This window comes from Silene latifolia, chromosome 2 (genome assembly GCF_048544455.1).
Source record: "Silene latifolia isolate original U9 population chromosome 2, ASM4854445v1, whole genome shotgun sequence".
NCBI lineage: Eukaryota > Viridiplantae > Streptophyta > Magnoliopsida > Caryophyllales > Caryophyllaceae > Silene > Silene latifolia.
The window spans coordinates 148,114,542-148,136,394 of NC_133527.1; the positions used below are offsets into that span (position 1 = coordinate 148,114,542).

The window sequence follows — 21,853 nt, forward strand, 5'->3', positions numbered from 1 at the left end:
TCCCAAAACCAGCCAGCAACATGGGAGGTCACAGACAGCTCCAGAACAGCGCCACTGGCAGCGAATCAAAACAGAAGTACTCGATCGAATGGACCCAATGATCGATCGAGTGACCTTGGCACCTAAGCAATTCATTCGAGAAAGTAGGGCTCTCGATCGAAAGATCGTCTTTTGCAGGCACGCGATCGAAAGGAGCAGATGCTCGATCAAGTGAAATCAGCAGGAAAAAGGTTCGATCGAGTATAAAAAAATACTCGATCGAGCCATCCACGTTAGATTCCTGCAAAGATACAATAAACAGCCCGTGGAGCCAACAAAACAAGCTAACTATTCCAGTCTATGGTTTAAAAACCAATTATTACATACGCAACAAAAATTTAAAATTAAATCAACTAAAAATTTAAACTCCGGGTTGCCTCCCGGACAACTCTAGTTTCAGACAGGTCCCAGCTCGACCATCTTTTCTTCAGCCAGCCTTTCCAATTGAGCCCAGTCAAAACAACTCAAAGCACGCAGCAGCCGATCAAATAACTGCGCATGTGCTGCACAAAACTGTAAGTAGCACCATAATAGAATAATAATATAGGAAATTGAAATGTGCATCCGTTTCAGCCTAACGAATTTCCTATGACAGCTCCCAAATTTATCCACAAAATAATTCTGCCCTCCAGCTACGGGTGGAATATAAAAGCTTAAATTAACCGTCGGTGGAAAATAAGAGAGCTTAGGAGCATTTAAAAGAAATCTAAGGTACCGTATTAACTTAACGAATTTCTTATGACAAGTATGGTGAAAAATTGTTAACTTATTCGTCCAACCGGGAGGGGGTAGAGTATTGAAATATAAAGCATAAGTCATATGAGGTAGTATACGATTTATACCAATAATAATAAAATTATCGTTAATTACCTCAGGTTGGTCGCTCCTAACGTCGGAATCATTGGCAAAAGAATACATTACCTCTTCCGTGCTAGGAATAGCCACTGACTCAGCTGCCTTCTCATTCCCTTCCTTGGTGGGTTCTGTCCCATATATCGCAGCTTCAAGAGCATCCAGCTCCGCTTTCCAAATGGGAGATTCACCTTAACCATTATCTTCATCAAAATCGTCTTCCAAAACGAACCAGGATGACATATCAATGCTCTCTGTGGCCAATATGTTCGATCGAGCAAAGAGTGTACTCGATCGAAGACTCTCCTCCTGAATATTACTCGATCGAACATCATGATCTACTCGATCGAGGTCTTCCTCATAAAGACAGTTCGATCGAGTGGTAGTTTCTGCTCGATCGAACACTTCCTCAAATAATGCACTCGATCAAACACTGTGACTAGTTTGATCGAGTGTATGTTGTTGTACAGTGCAGAAGTCTTCAAGAAATGCTTCGCTTTCAGATAGATCTTCGTATTCCGAGTCATACATATTATTGTCGTCAATAGGCAATCCAGGTCCTTCATGGGAAAGACTGCTATCGATGTAGGTAGCGTGTACCTTCTCTGAATGCCTAATGTTCGAATCAGCAGCTAACCGAGCCATTTGAGACTCCAGCTCATTGAATTGAGCTTCCTTATATCTGTCATCTTCTTGCAGTTTAAGTGCAAGTGTCTTAATTAAAGATTTCACTTCAGCAATCGCTTCTTTCTGTTTATCAGGAGGAGGAACTTGTTGTTGCGCTGGCCAGACGAATGGAGGCTTTTGATAGCCTTGTTGTTGAAGCGGATGTGGCGGGACATATGCAAAGGAATGACTGGCTTGTCTATGCTGTCTAAACGCATAGACTTCGTCGTTCCCTATCAAGCAAATAACGACATTATGCCCAACAGTACCACACCTCTCACAGTAAACCACCTGCTGCGCCATAGGATGGAACATAGGTGGAAGATCAAAGGTACTCAAGCCTTCCCTTTGATAATCTTTTACCTAGAGCTATCTAGGTAGGACCTGTCGGGCCTATCAAAACAAAACTAGAGGAAAAGATGAGAACTGCCTCAAGAAATTAATCCTTCGAGGCTAAAGACAGACAAAAATAAACAAGTAAACAAAATAGTTGCCTCCCCGTCAACGGCGCCAAAATTTGATACCGTCGTTTCAGTACCAAAAAAAAATACCTAAGTACTACTAACAGAAGTCAGCGGTAAGTAGGGTCGATCTACACAGGGAGGTGGTCACTATCTACTTGTCAATTTAGTCCGTCTGAGGTCACAAGATGAGGGTTTGAGTATTTGAACTAAACTAATAAAAGCAAGGGTAGAGAGAAAATAAAGAGAGAGATGCCAGGATGTCGGGTTATCATGATACATGCACAAGTCAGCTAAAGGTAGGTCAGTCGATCTAATGTGAGAAGGGTAAAGGAAAGGTCCTTCCGGTCTGCTATCCACCCTAAAATACTACTAGCTTAGCTTCCGCCCTCACTAGTGTAGTCTAATGCTCATAATAGGTCTATTCATTCCAATCTTCCGATCTAGGATTGAACTTAACCAAATTAACTAGTTCAGTTGCATGCATTCAACTAAACGATTATAATTAAATTGTTAATGCAACAATTCTCACAATAAATCTACTAACTAACTATCGCATCATTGCTATACTTGCATGACTCTCCTAATCCTAGCATTAAAGAAATTAGCTATGCATAATATCTAATAAGGCAATAACAAGAGATGAAGAAATAATAACCATTGCAAATTATAGAGAGTAAAGAGAGAATTACAAGTTAAGATCCGGAGTAAAGAGAGGCAAGAACAAAGTAGCAGTAATTAAGAGAGAAAAACAGTGTTTAAGAGTGTATGAGATGATTATTAACCTAATGACGACTTCCTTTATATAGGGAAGTGTTTATTAACATAAAATAAACCTAACACGGAATAAAAATCCCGAGTATATATGCTAGTCACTCGATCGAACAACTTTATATCACTCGATCGAACAAATCCAAGTTAAAACCTCTCGATCGAGGACTTTAGGTACTCGATCAAACACTATCAAAAATAAGTCATTCGATCGAAGACTTAAACTACTCGATCGAACACTATAGTACTCGATCGAGTGGTTTCCAGCGCATAATTCCTGCTTCGCGCACTGAATTTCAAACGGCCGCCATTTCTTCGTTACTTTGGAAAACAGAGCGTTTCCGGTGGCGTTGGAAAGCTAAGAGGACAAAATTTCATATCCAATTGTAATCACCTAAAAATCAGTTGTATAACTCGAGATATGGCTCTTCAAAGTAGTCACTAGCAATATGAAACTCTTCCTTTGCTCGCCTAGCTATCTTACTTCTATGCGCATCTCAAAATAGTAGCCTTTAAGCTCCGACTCAACTCATCTCCTAAATGCATGCATAGGGAAATGTTTTAAGCTTGATTATGCTCCTTTCCGGTTCATACCTGCAAATAATATAAGACAAACCAAAGTAGACTATTCGGGGGATATTTGTAGCTAAACACTACACAAAATGCATAGAGATGCGTGCAAATATGGTACAAAAATTCTATATAAAATGCACGCATCACTATGCTTACTTCTGTAAAGGAATGGTTGGATATCATTTCCAAATCAAAGATTTGGGAGAAGCCTAGTGCATCTTGGGTATCCAGATCTATTGAAATAGATCTAAAAGGATTTTAGCTTCGAGTCAAGAGGCATATATAGAAAACATTCTTGATCGGTTCAATATGAAAAACTCTAAGAGAGGATTTCTGCCGATAGGTAGTGGTATGTAATACTACGGTTTTCTGTACTGTTGGGTAATCTATCGAGTAAGGCCTACTTTGTCGAGTAAGTGAGTTTTGGTTACGAAACAGTACACTGTTTGATGGGTACTCAATCGAGTATGTGTGGTACTCGGTCGAGTAGGGGTCACTACTGGGTCAGAGACTATGAGGTACATATAAAGGACGACGTTCAACTTAAAATAATATCGTTTTGGATAATTTGTAGACGAATGATGGATCGATCGACATACATATTTTCGGATCACCGTGCTCTCCGACATCTCTTGATAAAGAAGGAGGCAAAACCAAGATTGTTGAGATGGATTTTGCTTCTTCAAGAATTTGACTTGGAAATAAGAGACAAGAAAGAAGCCGAGAATGTAGTGGCGGATCATTTGTCAAGGATCCGGTTTCATGATGAAAATGGAGAAACCCCGATCAATGACTCATTTCCCGACGATATTTTGATGGCTATTCAAACACAACTTGAAAGGCACATCACCCCATGGTTTGCCGATTATGCCAATTATATTGTTGGAAAGGTACTCCCTCCAAATTTGAACCACAACCAAAGGAAGAGATTCCTATTCGAAGTGAAGAGGTACTTTTGGGATGACCCAAACCTCTACAAGGAGTGTAGTGATGGGCTCTACCGGAGATGTATCCCTCAATGGGAAATCCAAGGAATCTTGGAAGGATGTCATTCATCACCCTACGGTGGGCACCATGGAGCAAGGAGAACCGTTGCAAAAATTCTTCAATCGGGCTTCTATTGGCCTATAATGTTTCAAGACACAAGAGAATTCATCATTCATTGCGATGCTTGTCAAAGAACGGGGAATATCTCTTGGAGGAAGGAAATGCCACAAAGGGGCATTCTAGAGGTGGAGATCTTCGATGTTTGGGGAATCGACTACCAAGGTCCCTTGGTGACATCAAATGGGAATAAGGGTAAGTCAGCTATACCATGGAGTGAGTTTAAGAGAGCTATGCACTGAGAGTTTGTACCTGAGCATTTTTGTAGTAAGCTGTGAGAGGAGTTTGATGATTTCAAGATGACTCTGGATATGACTGTGGCTGAGTACTATCATAAGTTTAATGAGAAGTCTAGGTATGCAGAGGATATGGGGTTGAATCAGAAAAACTTGGCACTGAGGTTTGAGAAGGGGTTGACATACAAGATAATGGAGAAGATACCAGTTGGGGTACTTACAGATGTTAAGGAAGTTTATGAGCGAGCAGGGAGAGCTGAGAGATTGGTCGAAATGGCCAAGAAAAACAAGGAGAGGGGTCCTGAGAAGAGAAAGGCTGAGAGTGAGGGTGGTGGTCAGTCCAGTTACAAGAGGGGTAACCACAACAAGGCAAGGGCTTACTCATCGGGATCGGGCTTTGGTAGTGGAGCTTCCTATGGGCGTGGTCGTGGTGGTGGTAGTAGCAGCTGGGGTATATCTTGCTATAACTATGACGGTATGGGCCACAAGAGGCATGAGTGTACTAGTGCGGTGGGGAGAGGTTTTCAGAGACCATCGCAGGGGAGTTTCTCACAGGGTCCGTCTAAGAGTTATGCAAGCAACAGGCCGGTTGGTTCATGAAATAACCAAGGAGGTTAGAGTAACAACAACGGTGGATCTAACGGCAATGGCGGTAACTCTTATTAGAAACCGACAGCTAACAATAACTTGGGGTCGGCTGCCAAGCCGTCTACTTCTGCTAGTACAGTCCAAGGAGGTGGATAAAGGACCAGTGGCAAGTTATTCATGATGGACAAGAAAGCTGATGAGGATGATGCTCACGTTATCACGAGTACCTTTCTTGTTAATGATGTTTTCACCTTTGTTTTGTTTGATTCGGGGGCGTCACACTCTTTCATGTCTTTGAGTCATGCTAAGCTTTTGAGTTTAGGAGAGTTTGAGTATGTAAAAGATGAGGTTTTTATACCGTCGGGTGAGTCAGTATCTTGTGGGAGGTTGTATAAGGGTGTGTCTATGATAGTTGGGCAGGTTGACCTTCTAGTGGATTTGTTAGAGTTTCCTATGGATGGTTTTGAGATGATAGTTGGTATGGATTGGCTGGGTAAGTTCAAGGCTAGAATAGATTGTCACCAAAAGAGAGTCTCTTTGGGAGGTCCTAAGGGAGTTAGTGTGTCTTATCGTGGGTTTGTTATCAAAACCAAAGTCAAAGTGATTGCAACGGTGACATTGGTCTTATCTGAGGAAGGGGTGTCCTTTGATTTTGTACCAAGTGAAAGACCATAGTAAGGTGGATCCGATAGCTGATCAGATACCAGTGGTGGGAGAGTTCCCAAATGTTTTTCCGGAAGAGATACCAGGTTTCCCACCGAAGAGAGACATAGATTTCAGTGTGAAGCTGAAACCAAGGACGAGACCAATTGTTAAGCCCCATACCGCATGGGTCCTAAAGTGTTGGAAGAGCTGAAGAAGCAGTTGGATGATTTGATAGACAAGGGATACATTAGACCTAGTGTATCGCCGTAGGGAGTGCCAGTTCTGTTTGTAAAGAAGAAACATGGGAGTTTGGGGTTGTGCATCGACTATAGGGAACTGAACAGGGTTACAGTGAAAAACAAATACCCTTTGCCAAGGATAGATAATCTGTTTAACCAGTTGAGTGGGGAAAGAGTCTTTTCAAAGATTGATTTGAGGTCAAGTTACCATCAGAAAAGGATTCGAGATGAGGACATACTGAAGACAGCTTTTCAAACAAGGTATGGTCACTATGAGTATGTGTTGATGTCGTTTAGGTTGTCTAATGCACCGGCAGTGTTTATGGATTTGATGAACTGGGTCTTCAGTTAGTTTTTGGATCGGTTTGTGGTGGTGTTCATAGATGATATCTTAGTCTATTCCAAGACTAAGGAGGAGCACGAGGAGCACTTGAGGTTGGTGTTACAAACTTTGCGTGATAATCAAATGTATGCAAAGTTGTCTAAGTGTGAGTTTTGGCTCGAGGAAGTTACCTTTCTGAGGTATGTGATTTCTAAGGATGGTGTATCTGTGGATCCAACAAAGAAGAGGCAGTGTCTAAGTGGGAAACACCGAAGAATATGGTAGAGATCGGGGGTTTCTTGGGTTTGGTAGGGTAATAACGTCGGTTCACGAAGGACTTTTCAAAGATCGCCAGACCTATGACATCGTTGATGAGGAAAGAGAAAAGGTTTCATTGGGATGAAAGTTGTGAGACGGCGTTCCAAACATTAAAGGAGCGTTTGACCATAGCTCCAGCCTTGGCTTTACCCGAAGGGTGTGAGAACGTTGAGGTATATACAGATGCTTCAAAGAATGGGTTGGGATGTGTGTTGATGCAGAATGGGAAAGTCATTACCTATGCTTCTAGGCAATTGAAGCCTTATGAGGAGAACTACCCGACACATGATCTAGAGTTGGGTGCAGTTGTGTTTGCTCTCAATATTTGGAGGCACTATCTTTATGGGGAGACCTTTAAGGTGTTTTCAGATCACAAGAGTCTCAAGTACATCTTTACTCAAAAGGAGCCGAACATGAGACAAAGGAGGTGGATGAAGCTAATATGGGACTATGACATGGATATCATATACCATGAAGGGAAAGCAAACGTGGTGGCAGATGCGTTGAGCAGGAAGAGTGTGCATTCCGTATGTACAACTATGTCTTTGATGAGGTTGAGAGATGAGGTGGGGAAGATGGGGATACATGTGATACAAAAAGGGGATGCTAGAAGAGACTTGACAGTAGAGCCAAATCTTTATGAGGATATTCGCAAGAAACGGGCTCTTGATCCTAAGATTAAGGATTGGAGAGCTGGAGTAGAGAAGGGGACAGTGTCTCGGTTCTCTATTCATACAGATGGGAGTTTTTGATTTGATGGGAGATGGTGTGTTCCTAGTGATGAGGAGTTCAAAAAGGTGATCATGACAGAGGCTCATTGCACATTGTATTCAGTACATCCAGGTGGTGACAAACTGTATAGAGATTTGAAGAAGACTTTCTGGTGGCCTGGGATGAAAGGTGAAACAGCTGAGTTCGTGGCTCGATATTTGACATGTCAGAGGGTTAAGGGAGAGCAGCGATGACCACAAGGTAAGATTCAGTCTCTTGAGGTACCTGAGTGGAAATGCGAATCTATCTCTATGGACTTTATAGTGGGTTTACCGAGGAGCCAGCAGGGTTACTGGTGTGGGTTCAAACTCGTCGTCAAAAGCTACCAACAAAAACGATATTTATAACTTTATAAACTACTCTTAGTAAAGAGGCAAGTAAAGGTCGAATCCCAAGGGACGGGTATTGATGTAGGATTTTCAATTGCAAATGGTTGTGTCTTAGGGTGTCACAATTTGGGGTTGAGATAGGTGATCAACTAAAACTAATCAACAACAAAAACAAAGCAAGGTAAATAAAATGAGATGTAAACAATTGATTAGAAGCACTAGGGAGTCATGGGTTCATAGGGATTCATGGGAGTTGATTATACAAACATGCTCTCAATTATATGCAAGCACTTATTGTTGTGATGGGATCGAGTTGGTGTATATGCTTACAATCCCTAGGAAGGTTTGGGTCCCGGAGCCGAATCGATTAGATTGTACAACACCTACAAGTCGACTTAATCCTTCCTATTCAACATTATGCATGGTCTAATGAGGCTCGAGTTGGTTTATATGTTTACAAGCCTCATTAAAAAGATAGGTGATGGATCAAAAAATGCAAGGATTCATAGGCTCGCATTTCATCAAACATAACATGTGCATAAGTTGAAATCACAACAAGCAAGCAAATAAATTATGAAAACATATTAGATTAAGCATGAATCATTCCCCATGTTGATTTCCCCTAATTCCCCATTAACCCTAGCTAGGAGACTACTCACTCATTATCAAATTTAACATGCTAATAAGGTTGTCAATCATATTAACAAAGCAAAACATGATGAACAAATGAAAATGATTAACAATAATTAAACAAGGGTAAAGAGAATTATACCTATGGAGATTCCAAAATAATAATGCAAAGAATAATAGAAGTACTTGATGAGTGATGAAAGATTGTCAATCTCCCAATAAAACCCAAATGATCTTATAATTACCCAAAATAAATGATGAACAATAGAGAAATTAAGAAAAGATTAAGATATGATTAATATTGATAAATTGTATTACAACTAAATTAAGACTAATTTGATGAGATTAAGAATGGATTATCTATTGATTAAGAGGTGATTCTAATCTAGGCAGTACAATGAGGTATTTATACTAAAGATTAGGTACAAAGATTAGGTTTACTAAGGGCTTAAATGACTATTAAGACCCTAAGAAAAGTTGAGGAAATGCTCCTCTCGAAGGAAATGAGCATATTCTCGTGCTAGTCCTACCACGATCTGTGCATCTTGGGCTGTGGCACGGGCTCTCTGACTTGCGATCCGAGCGGAACCTAGGGGAAGACGCTTGGCTCCCTGGGTTGCAAGACGCTCGTCTTGGCCGAAAGACGCCCGGATGTTGATGATGGGAGACGCCCGGATTGTGTCTGATTCGCTCGGATCCCTAAGCAGTCAGCTACTCTTCTTTTGGCTCCTTCATAATCTGCAAGGATCATCTCGGGGATGCAAGGATCCTTTCATCATTGCCTGTTTCACTTTATTATCTACTTAGGCCTTCTAGTGTTACCTTCTCTTTGATGCTTGGTCATTAGATACGATCAATTTAGCTCCATTTCGCCATGTAAATGCAAGGTTAGCACTCCTTTCCTACCAAAGGGACAAAACGTCAAAGAATATGCAAAATGGGAAACTAAAGATAGTAAATGACCCAATTATGCACTATAAAGCATGGGAACGAGGTTAATTCGGGGACTAAATGTGCTCAAATATGAGTCACATCAAACATCCCCAAACCGAACCTTTGCTCGTCCCGAGTAAAGAGGTGACAAAAACTAGGACCCTTATTTAAACTAACCTACTAATATAGCCGATATGAGATAATTAGCGGGTCTCACTCTGCCCCTTCAACTCACAACAAAATAACCATGAGGTAGGATGCCTTTTTGCAAGGCAAGGTGGGGCTTGCCAAAATGGCGATACATCCAAGCATTAAGCACACAAAAACAAGTAATGGATGCATCTATAAAAGAATAGCCACTTTCCTCATCTAAGTGACGGAAATTATCTACAAGGAAAACAATCTAAGGGTACACACTCCATTATAGATATGGTTTATTCAAGTTACTAAGCCTAGGAGGATACTAATAAATCACCTCCAAGTTGTGTCAAGCTAGGGTACCTTTGTCCTCAATCGTTAAATGCTTTCGTCAAGAGTAGACTCCTTATGGTGTTAGAAACACTGGAGGATCGCGGAATTCCCCTTCTTACCTAGACAAGAAGAAGGGTCGTCCCTTCTCCACCATGCATAAAAGTGGATTCTATGGATAAAGGGATTATTTGTATTTGAGTTTAATATGGGAGTTTGCTTTTGTTGTTGTTTTTTCCCCCAATTTCTTGTGGCATTTTACATTTGAGAACACTTTCTTTTTGCCATCTCTTTTGATGTTTGGCATTTCAATACTTGACAACTTTCAAATTTTTGCATTTTCTTTTGAACATATTCAAAGTCATCCCAATTAGTAATGAGGGTGCCTTTTATTTGAAGCATAGGAGTTCTTATTTTTGTAATCCTCTTTTCTTTGATGCAAATTGCAAACTTTTTTCATTTCTTTTCATTGCTTTTTGTGCCCATTCCCTTTTGATGACAAAATGTGGTAGAATATGGAATATGGTTGCATGGCTTCAAAGGTCATCTTGAAATAAACGGTAGCCAAGGAGTTATCACACCACAAGGTACTCTTGATTAGGCCTTAATCCATGGGTTAAAGGATACTAGCATGACACATCCTAGGGTGTTTTACAAGCATTCTAGTAAGCAAAGTCTTAAGAAGAAAAAGTATCTACAAGGGCCTATATACACTTGTCAAGCTTCCCAAATAGATGTTTTCACAAAATTTTTCCTATAATGCAACTATATGCCATGATGCAACTAACATTTATTCGTCCTAATGCATATGCTTCTACCAACTAGTATGCCATATAATCTAAATGCCACCTATAATCATATTGGTATATACCGCATCGATCAAAATAAAGCCACATAATCATTAACATAAAGAGGAAAAAGGAGATTGGAAAGATCATACCATGCGGTCTTCATGATTCTCATGTCTTGGATGTGGCATAGTCGATCAATGTGAAAAAGGATTGACAAACAAACAAACAAGTATATACAAAATATACAATTCTACACTATAAAGGAATGAACATGTTTTTTGGTTTTTGAAATTTTTAAATTTGTATGGGTTTTTGTTTAGAAATAAAAAGACATGTTTTTGTATTTTTCAAAAAATTTCAATTTTTATAATTTTTTTATTTAAACGTCAAGTTAGAATTTCTCATCCCCACACTAATATGGGCATTGTCCTCAATGGTCAATACGATAGGAAATTATGCAAGCTAATATGAGATTGCATGATTTCTACACTAAAATGCAAACTATATGACATATATACAAGTGAATGCATTCTAAACTATACTATATGATGCATGAATTTATTGGTTGGAGAGCACAATTTGAATTTACTCCCAATGCTTGTGCTTGAAATTCTCCAAACCAAGTAAGACATTATTGCTAGTGTAAAAATGGGGGAGTTCATGCACAAGAATGCAATGCATGAAACTAAATTTGTCATTTTGGATTTTCAAAGTGGGAACAATATAAGACACCTCAATGGAACTGAGGTGGGAGTCCTCTAAGTGTTTCTAGGACTCTAAACCAATGATCAAGATTGAATTAAAATGATATAAAGACAAAGCTAAAATGAGGTGTAGAAAACTCATAATGGATTGTGGCATCCTCCAAAAGCTTGTCAAACCTTAATTGTCGCTCATGGCGACATCCTCATCACTATCATCATCATCTACATTATCCTCATTATCATCATCATCATCTACCTCCATGGACCCGGAGGCTTCACCATCATCATCATTACTTGAGCTTTCCATCTCTTCTTCCTCTTTTTCATGGCAAGAGTAGCTACCTTCCCCACTCTCAACAACAATATCCTTCCCTTTAGTAACTTCACCATCCAAGTTGGCATCTCTAGGAGCATTCGGGAAGAACACCTCCTTATCCACCCAACTAGGCAAAGGACATGTAGGATCAAGGAGTCCTTGCCTAGCTAGATGAAGGAGGGGCGGATATTGAGCTCGGTAGGCATCGACTCAGTCTTCATAAGCTTGCTTATGCATCTTTTATAATAATTGAGTCAAATAGTCATTGCCTACCTCAACATTTGTGCCACTTGGTGTGAACTCTTGGTATTTGATTGGATAAGGTGGTCACAATAGAGGAGGAGAAGGGCTTGGCATTCGATTCCCTATGTTGCCTCATGATCATCTCGGCTTCATCGGAGACGGGGAGTAAGTAGCTTGGACTTCGAACATTGATGCGGCATATCTTGCTTAGCAAGATGAAGGACTTAGCTTCCTTAGTGAGCCACTCAAATTTGTTGTCAAGATTATTGTTCTTGACCCAATGAAACTTGTTAATCATAGTGGCCAAATCAAGAAGGTTGCCACCTCTAACCGGTTTGTATGTCTTCTCCTTGTTAAAATCCTAGTTGAAGTGTTTCGCTAACCATGTCACTAATCCTCCATTAACGATAAAAGCCGCTCCTTCAAGCCGCTCCTTCTTTACCATGGTCAATTATAAGCCACCGATCAATTAGGAGTTGAAGTATGTTGTATTCCTTGGTGAACTTTTTGTTGACATTCATGGTGGATTCAAGATAGACAAAGTCGAGCTCGGTAAAATGGTTAGTACCCTTTCTTGCAATTAAAGTGTTACCCACAACCTTATGCCACACTCTTATGCCCGGATGGTGGACATAAAGAACATGACACTCATGGTAGAACTCAAACTTTCTCCGGGTGATTGCTTTCCATAGAGGTGCGGGATCATATTTCAAGGGTTTCTTCTAATAATGAGAGTGTTCTTCAAGACCGAACACTTTGCCAAACTCACTTATCGACATTCGTCTATCCACATTTTCAAGGCGGAATTCAATATTTTTCCGAGTCTCTACCTTAGTCACCTTTAATGAGCTTATAAACTCCATGGTAAAAGAGGGGTAAGTAAATTCCTCCATCTCAAAGAGTGTTTTCAATTTCATAGACTCGAAAAAAATTCTTGGTCCTCTCAAGAACACCCAACTTATCTAAGGCATCTTGACAAATGAATTTGGTAGGCAAAATGGTTTTTCAAGCAAGGGATACAAATGCTTTCCTATGAGAATCGTTTGTGAAAATTACCTCCGGATAATCTTGTAGTTGTTCAATGACCAGAATAGGAGTAGTTTCCACCATAGGAGTAGCAACTTCTTGAATCTCCACCCTTGCTTGTTGCACTACCATAGCCTTTGAAGCTAAAAGAGCTTGTTGCCTTTTTGGAAGATTGGAGGTTGTGGGTGCCTTGTTTCCACCTGTAGTTCTTGCCATGCCTTCTCCTTTTCAAGATTGTATCAACAAACCTTTACTTGAATACTTCTAGTCTCCTCAAGTTCCAATTATTCCCAAATCGATTTTTGGGGTTTTCGAATTTTGCCTTGAAACCCTAGAAAATCGATTCAATTTTTGAGGATTTGGATGTTTGGTTGGTGTTTTATTGACAAAGTAGTAGTTTGATTGTGTTTTTAGGAAGTTTGGGTTTGATTTGGGTGAGGATTTTGAGTTTTGTTGATGAGGGGATTGAAGGTTTTGAGGGTTTTGGATGTGTGTTTGTGTTTTGAAAGAAAGAAATGAATTGGGGAAGGAGGGATTAAATCCCGTGTTATAGCATTCAGCAGCAGGAGACGGGCGAATTCTTGTGAAGACGCTCGGATCCTTAGTCAGTCAGCTGAGGAATTTCCAACCCGTACTGAGATGCGCGGATTAATATGGAGACGGGCGGATTCTTGTGAAGACGAGCGTCTTCAGTTGGGGATGCTCGGATTTATAAGCAGTGTGAATCTTAATTTTTTGCACAGGTGAAGACGCGCTGATTTCCACTGAGATGAGCGGATTCTTCTGAAGACGGGCGTCTTGTGTATAATCTTCTCGGATTATAAAACAGTCCCAATTTTTTCAATGTCAGCTCTCCCAAGACGAGCGTCTTTGAGCCAGGACGCTCGGATCATGCCTAAGACGAGCGGGTTCCTCCAGAGACGCTCGGATCTTCTCTTGTACCCACGAGTTCAGTTCCACCCGCGGGGATTCTTCATTTCCCATGTCATTTCTTCTTCATTCCTTTGTTCATCATTGTGGGTGCACTATGAAGGCTTGGATAGCCTAGGCATTTGCTATCCCCACACTAAAGAAAACACTACACATCAAAACACATTAAAAACCTCCCTCACTTTCTCTCTTAATGATAATCTTGATCAAAGCGTGAAAATGTAAATCCAAAATTGACAAAAATGCAATACAAAAAAGTAAAATGGAAGTTAAGAGTTAGAGTATTTATAAATGGTGGTTTAGGGAGGACTCCACCAAACTCTCATTCTTGGATGAGATGTCAATGAGGCATAGCCAAGGTGTTGTTGATATTGCTCAACACCTTGTATAAGTAGTCGAAGGCTTGTTCATTGTCATTATTAAGATCCTCAATAGACCTTTGCACATTGTGTTCTTCATGGTGGTGACTTGAGTCAAGATGGTCACCAAAGCCTTGGTCTAAGTTCATAGCATTGCCATTGTAGGGATTGACTAATCCTTCAAATTTGTCATCCCATAGACCACATACTTTACTAGCTTCCTTCCCTATGGTATCATGAGTTGATGGAAACAACTCCTCTTTCTCGTTGTCATGGCCAATGAGGCCTTCTTCTTTGCTTGTCATGATTGGTGGTGAGCTATTCAAGCTCTCATTGCTTTGAAAATTTTCTTGCTCTTTAGATAGAGCATCTTGAGGATTATCCACTTTCTTCTTCCATATGGGTGGTGATTCTTTATCCGTTTCTTGATCTTTGCATTGAGATGCCAACTTCTTCCTATCACTTTCTCGGCTATAGTGATCAATCATGAAACATGGCTCATGTAGTCGGGGAGCTCTCATTGTCTAGTCAAGGTTAAAAGTGATTGTCTCATCTCCCACTTCAAGTATGAGCTCTCCATGTTTCACATCAATCACCGCTCCCGCGGTATGTAAGAAAGGTCTTCCTAAAATCATAGGAATGTTGGAATCCTCCTCCATGTCTACAATGACAAAGTCTACCGGGATGAAGAACTTGCCAATTCTTACGGGCACATCCTCCCATATCCCTAAAGGTATCTTTGTTTATCGATCCGCCATTTGAAGAGTAATGTTGGTGCACTTGAGCTCTCCCATGCTTAGCCTCTTGCACACAGAGTATGGCATGACACTTATACTTTCTCCAAGGTCACATAATGCTTTGTTGATTGTAGTGTCGCCAATGGTGCATGGAATAGAGAAGCTTCCCGGATCTTTGAGTTTTGGAGGTGAACTTCCTTGAAGAATAGCACTACTCACTTTAGTGAATGCAATAGTCTCTAATTTCCGGATGGATTTCCTCTTTGTAAGAATGTCTTTCATATACTTTGCATAGGCTGGAACATGATTGATCAATTCCGTGAATGGTATTGAGACTTCTAAGTTATTCACAATCTCCATGAACTTTCCAAGTTGTTCATCAAACTTAGGCTTAGCTTGACAACTTGGGAATGGAAGTCTAATCACAATAGCCTCTTTCTCCTTAGCCTTCTCTTCATTCTTCTTCTTTGAAACTTCATTAGTGGTGGGTTCTCCTTCTTTAGAGTTCTACACAACTCTTTGCTTGTCACTAGCCTCCACAATGTCTTCATCAATTGGCTTCTTCGGCCCTTCATAACTTGTACCACTCCTCAAATATATGGCACTAACCGACTCATGTCTTGGGGGAATAATTTGAGGTGGTAATTTCCCCTTTTGTCTTTGAGAGCTAGAAGATGCTAATTGAGATATTTGGGTTTCCAACATCTTGGTGTGGGCTAGTATGTTGTTGATGGTGATGTCTTTTGCTTGGCTATCTTTTTGCATTTGCGTGAAAAATTCTTGTTGATTCTTTTGCATTTGGAGGACTGCCTTTTGAACATCAAAGACTTGGTCATTTGTTTGATTATAAGAGGGTTGATTTTGATAACTTTGGCTTTGGTTGTAAAAGGGTCTTTGAGCTTGATTTCTCATTGGAGGTGGGGTGTATGTTGGTTAAGGGTTTTGAACATTTTGAATTTTCTATGAAAGATTGAGATGGAATTTAGTATTCTCATTATAGTAGTTAGAATAAGGGGTGCCATTCTTGTATGCTTGGAAAGCATTCACTTGTTCACTTGTTCCCCTACATTCACTTTGGCCATGTCCCAAAGTTCCACAACTCTCACATACTCCACTTGGAATTGAGGAAGATGCCACCATAGCATTAACATGTTGTTTGGGTGATTTGGAAGCTTCATCAAGCTTAGCCATGGCCTTCTCAAACTTCAAATTGATGGTATCAATGTGAGCACTTATTTGAGCACCCAATTGTGTGATGAAATCTACCTCATGCTTTCCTCCTCTAGTAGCCTTTTGAGGCCTACTATATTGTGAATTATGAACCGCCATCTCTTCTATTTTGGCCCATGTTTGATTGTCATCAACTTCGGTAAACATCCCATTCGATCCCATGTTGAGGATATTGCGGGAGTCTTCATATAGACCATTCCAAAGTTGTTTCACAAGGAACCACTCGCTAAGTTCATGGTGTGGACAAGAATGACAAGTGTCCTTAAATCTCTCCCATGCCTCATACAATGATTCTTCATCTCTTTGTTTGAACCCAGTGATTTGGGCTCTCAACATGTTCGTCTTCTCCGAAGGATAAAATTTCTTGTAGAAAGCAAGTGCCAACTTCTTCCATGAATTAATACCAAGAGTAGCCTTGTCTAGGCTCTTTAACCATTGCTTTGCGGTACCAATCAAAGAAAAAGGAAATAATACCCATCGGATTTGATCTTGAGTAACTCCGGTTTAAGAAATCGCATCACAATAGTCACAAAAAGTCTCCATATGTGAATGAGGGTCTTCACTAGGCATCCCTCCAAATTGACTTCTCTCAACTAATTGTATGAATGCAGATTTGGCAATGAAATTACCGGTTAGATGTTGTGGTATGGGAGTACCATTTGGTAGGTTCTCCTCGGTAGGTACGGAATGTGATGAAAATTTAGGCATTGTGGGTTGATTTTATGGTGGGTTTTGTATTGAGTTGTCCTCTCCTTCTCTTGCAAAAGGGTTGGTAAACTCAATGTTATTTGATTGAATGTCCACAATCTCACCAATACCTACAACTCTTGAAGTACCTCTAGCAACTCTTGATTTCGAAATTGAAAAGACCTTAACCAACAATAGAAGAGTTGCTAGAGGTACTTCTATTGTTGGTTAAGGTCCTTTCAATTTCGAAATCAATAGGCAATAGATGACCTTGTGATCTCCTAGTCATGCAAAATATCAAACAACTCGAAAACAATTAGAACAACCTTGAGGAGCTTTACTTCCCCAAGGTAAAGAAAGACACAACTAAAAACAATTAATGAAAATCAAATCAAGTTAACACCGTCCCCAGCAACGGCGCCATTTTTGGTGTGGGTTCAAACTCGTCGTCAAAAGCTACCAACCAAAACAATATTTATAACTTTATAAACTACTCTTAGTAAAGAGGCAAGTAAAGGTCGGATCCCAAGGGACGGGTATTGATGTAGGATTTTCAATTGCAATGTTGTGTCTTAGGGTGTCACAATTTGGGATTGAGATAGGAGATCAACTAAAACTAATCAACAACAAAAACAAAGCAAGGTAAATAAAATGAGATGTAAACAATTGATTACAAGCACTAGGGTGTCATGGGTTCATAGGGGATTCATGGGAGTTGATCATACAAACATGTTCTCAATTATATGCAAGCACTTATTGTTGTAATGGGATCGAGTTGGTGTATAAGCTTACAATCCCTGGGAAGGTTTGGGTCCCAGAGCCGAATCGATTAGATTGTACAACACCTACAAGTCGACTTAATCCTTCCTATTCAATATTATGCATGGTCTAATGAGACTCGAGTTGGTTTATATGCGTACAAGCCTCATTGAAAAGATAGGTAATGGATCAAAAAATACAAGGATTCATAGGCTCGCATTTCATCAAACATAACATGTGCATAATTTGAAATCACAACAAGCAAGCAAATAAATTATGAAAACATATTAAATTAAGCATGAATCATTCCTCATGTTGATTTCCCCTAATTCCCCATTAACCCTAGCTAGGAGACTTCTCACTCATCTATAAAATCTTATTAAAAGCCTACCTAAAATGACTCATTAATGCCACGTAAACAATGTCAATTAGGATGAAGAAATGCCACGTCACAATTGAAGGAAATGTCAGCAGCGTCATTATACTAGCCTTTTTCTAGCCTTCTCCTCTTTTTAGGCTTCTAACTTTTATGGTCTAATAAAGTAAAAATTAAATGCCACATCAAAAAATAAAATAAAATAATAACAAACGTTTCAATAAACTCTTCAGTGCCACCGCTACTCTACCTCTCCATCTCCTCATCTTAATTACCATAAAAACAAAGCATTAACAACTCATGAATTTCATTGAATTGCATTTGTAAGTTTTGAGCCTCTTCCCCCTGTCGATTGAATTTTCCCTCCCCATATATATATGTACCCTCCATTTTCTTCCAAAAACTCATTTTTATTATCGATCATTTTTAATTTGTTTCCTGTAACCACTCTACTTTTGTTACGAATGTATAATCTAATAAATTTGCTCTTTGTTTACTATATAGGAAAAAGATTCGTTTTCCCGGATTGTAAAAGCGATGGTGATTTTGTGATTTTGGCAGCACAAGTCGAAAGGCGAGGGAGACAAAGCTAATGTGATTTCTGCTCGAGCATGACAGGCGAATTGATGTGGAAAGTAATGATAGTCGAACGATTCCGGTGCGGAGTTGAGCAAATGAAGGCAGCCATGGTCAGCTTGAGTTGAAATTTGGGCTCGACGTCGGCCATGTTGGTTGTATGAGATTATGAAGAAGAATGAAGTATTATTATTGAGATTATGAAGAAGAATGAAGTGTAAATATTTATAAATTATACTGTTTAATAGAATATAAAATTATTCCATAGAATAATTTTGTAATCCCATGAATATTGCTAACCAAATGTACATTACCGAGTCTCCTGCCACCACTCTTATCACCTATACGGACGCCGATTGGGGTGGGTGTCCCGACACTAGACGGTCTACCTCCGGCTATTGTGTTTATTTGGGTGATAATTTGGTTTCATGGTCCTCCAAAAGACAAGCCACGGTCTCTAGGTCCAGTGCCGAATCCGAATACCGAGGTATTGCTAATGTCGTTGCTGAGTCCTGTTGGGTTCGAAATCTACTACTTGAATTACATTGTCCAATTCGGAAAGCAACTTTCGTATATTGTGATAATGTCTCTGCCATATATCTTTCCGGTAACCCGATTAATCACCAACGCACCAAGCATATAGAACTTGACATTCATTTTGTGCGTGAGAAGGTAGCTCTCGGTGAAGTTGTGGTCCGACATGTTCCGTCTCGATATCAATTCGCGGATATATTTACCAAGGGCTTACCGAGAGTCCTCTTTGACGATTTTCGCTCCAGTCTCAGCATCCGTCCTCCTCCCGCTTCGACTGCGGGGTGTAATAGAATATAAAATTATTCCATAGAATAATTTTGTAAATCCTTAGAATTAGCATATAACCTCCCGTATACTTTGTACATTTGGTTAGCAATATTCATGGGATTACAATCCCTTAATTTAGGATAGTTATTATTAGTCTTCCTATAATTTTGGGTTGACTATAGCTAACTTAGGTATCCTTGTATACTATATATTGTACCCTTTGTGAATGCAATGATCAGGGAAAATCATTTCTTATACTGTTAACAAAATATACGTTGTTTAAAGAATTATATTGCATTTACACATAATTATTGACTAATTTGTACAATTAAGGAAAATAAATCAATCATTCTGATGATTGGCAATTAGAATATTTTGTTGCTTTATTTGATCCTTTGTCATGCGTATGATTAGGAGTGACATTAGGAATGGTTTGACTATTATTTTTAATTTCTTATTAGGCTGAACTGTGGTGCTTCGAATTGGGTTCGAGTTTTAACCGGTCTTTTCTGGGCTTCTGAGTTCGAGTCATGGTGGTTTAAGTTGAGGAGGTGTATGGTGCTTTGGGAGTTGAGACGATACTCAGGTTTGATTCCGACTTTGTGTGTGGTGACTGTTTCACGGAGGAGCAGGTTTTTGCAGCAAGACGGAGGCAAGTGAGACTTTATTGGTCGGCCCATGTGGAACTAGGCGCGATGGTGGGTCGATTAAGTGCAGCATAGGTCGGTTTCGACATCGAAATAAGGTGCTTGGTGGTCGTCGATTGGGATGCACGACATGGCTGCTGATGTAGGTGATTCGAGAAGGTGGTGGTCGAATTTGGGTGATAAATTAGTGTTGGAGGCGGCTGGACAAGCATGGATGTGAATGGTGTTAGAGGTGACAGGTTGCAGCCATGGTTCAGAATTGGAGCGAAAATAGTGGAAGGAGATGGGACATTGCAAATTATCTCTAAATTAGTGTAGTACTTCCGTACGAGATAGAAAGATCATTACTCCCTCTATCGCTGTCATTTCTTGTCTTTTTCATATTAGGTTGTCTCAATAAATTGTTGTACTTTTTATTTTAAGAATGAACTTGATGACCAATTTGATCATTTACACTCAATTTATTCTACTTGTCATTTAGTAATTGATCACTTCCTCTTTCCTTGGTGTTTGTGCCAAAATGAAATGACAACAATTGACCCCATCATCAAACAATAATTGAGAAATTTTCACATCAACCTTTAATTTATAATGCTCATCAAAAGCTTAATGGTGTAAACCACTTACCAACTATTTAGAAATTAAAAAGGACAATGATGATATGGTGAGGTAGTGAAGATTAGTTGTTCATTCAATACAAAGATAAACAACTAACACGTATTAATACTCTATAAGAATGACGAACTAATATGTACTTCATATAATGTACTCCGTATTAAAAGAGCTTACTAAGATTAGGAATGTAAAGATCGAGGTAAGTGAAAAAACCAAAAAAATGCAAATACAGGGCGAGATAGCGAGATAATTTGTAGCAATCTAAAAGAAAAGAAAATAAAAATTATTGTCACGAATACTAATGAGTAACTGGTAGTGATCTAAAGTTATTTGCGATAACCTATTACCTCAAGTGTTGATGTAAATTACATGGTAAAATATGCAGCCTTATCTTTTTTTTTGTTTTTTTTTGGTGACGAGGGGGTTGAATCCCCTCGGGCCCATGCATTCCCGCACCACCACATGGACCATGTAAGCCACCCCCTTCGGAGGCTGCAGTGGCCAGGTGATCATCGCCCCAGCTGGTAGTCGAACCCGGGACCTCTCAACTCCTACATTTCTGCAAGCTTCAAGGTTTAACCCGGCTACCACTGGACTAACACCACTTGGTTGCCTTATCTTTGCATTAACAATAACAAAGTGAAAGTGTTCCACAACTCCTAATAAAAGATCTTATCACTTACGAATTAGTTGTAAGCATATCTCAATTGAACATTAGACTATCCTTTGAAATAATTTTTTCGGCAATCTTTTAGATCAAAATGAAAAACATGGAATAATTGGGGGTGGTAATTGATGCTAGCAATCTAAATAGTCCCGTGATTTTCACGGGAACAAAACCTAGTTATCAAATTAAACATGCTAATAAGGTTGTCAATCATATTAACAAAGCAAAATATGATGAACAAATGAAAATGATTAACAATAATTAAACAAGGATAAAGAGAATTATACAAATGGAGATTCCAAAATAATAATGCAAAGAATAATAGAAGTACTTGATGATTGATGGAAGGTTGTCAATCTCCCAATAAAACCCAAATGATCTTCTAATTACCCAAAATAAATGATGAACAATAGAGAAATTAAGAAAAGATTAAGATATGATTAA

General features: G+C 39.6%; 1 non-coding gene across 1 annotated transcript; it reads left to right on the forward strand.

Annotated features, from left to right (window-relative positions):
- The first annotated feature begins 16,510 nt into the window (after positions 1-16,510).
- Positions 16,511-16,617, forward strand: LOC141644826 (small nucleolar RNA R71). The gene has a single exon (XR_012544431.1). It is a non-coding gene; the product is annotated as a small nucleolar RNA R71 (small nucleolar RNA).
- Positions 16,618-21,853: the final 5,236 nt, after the last annotated feature.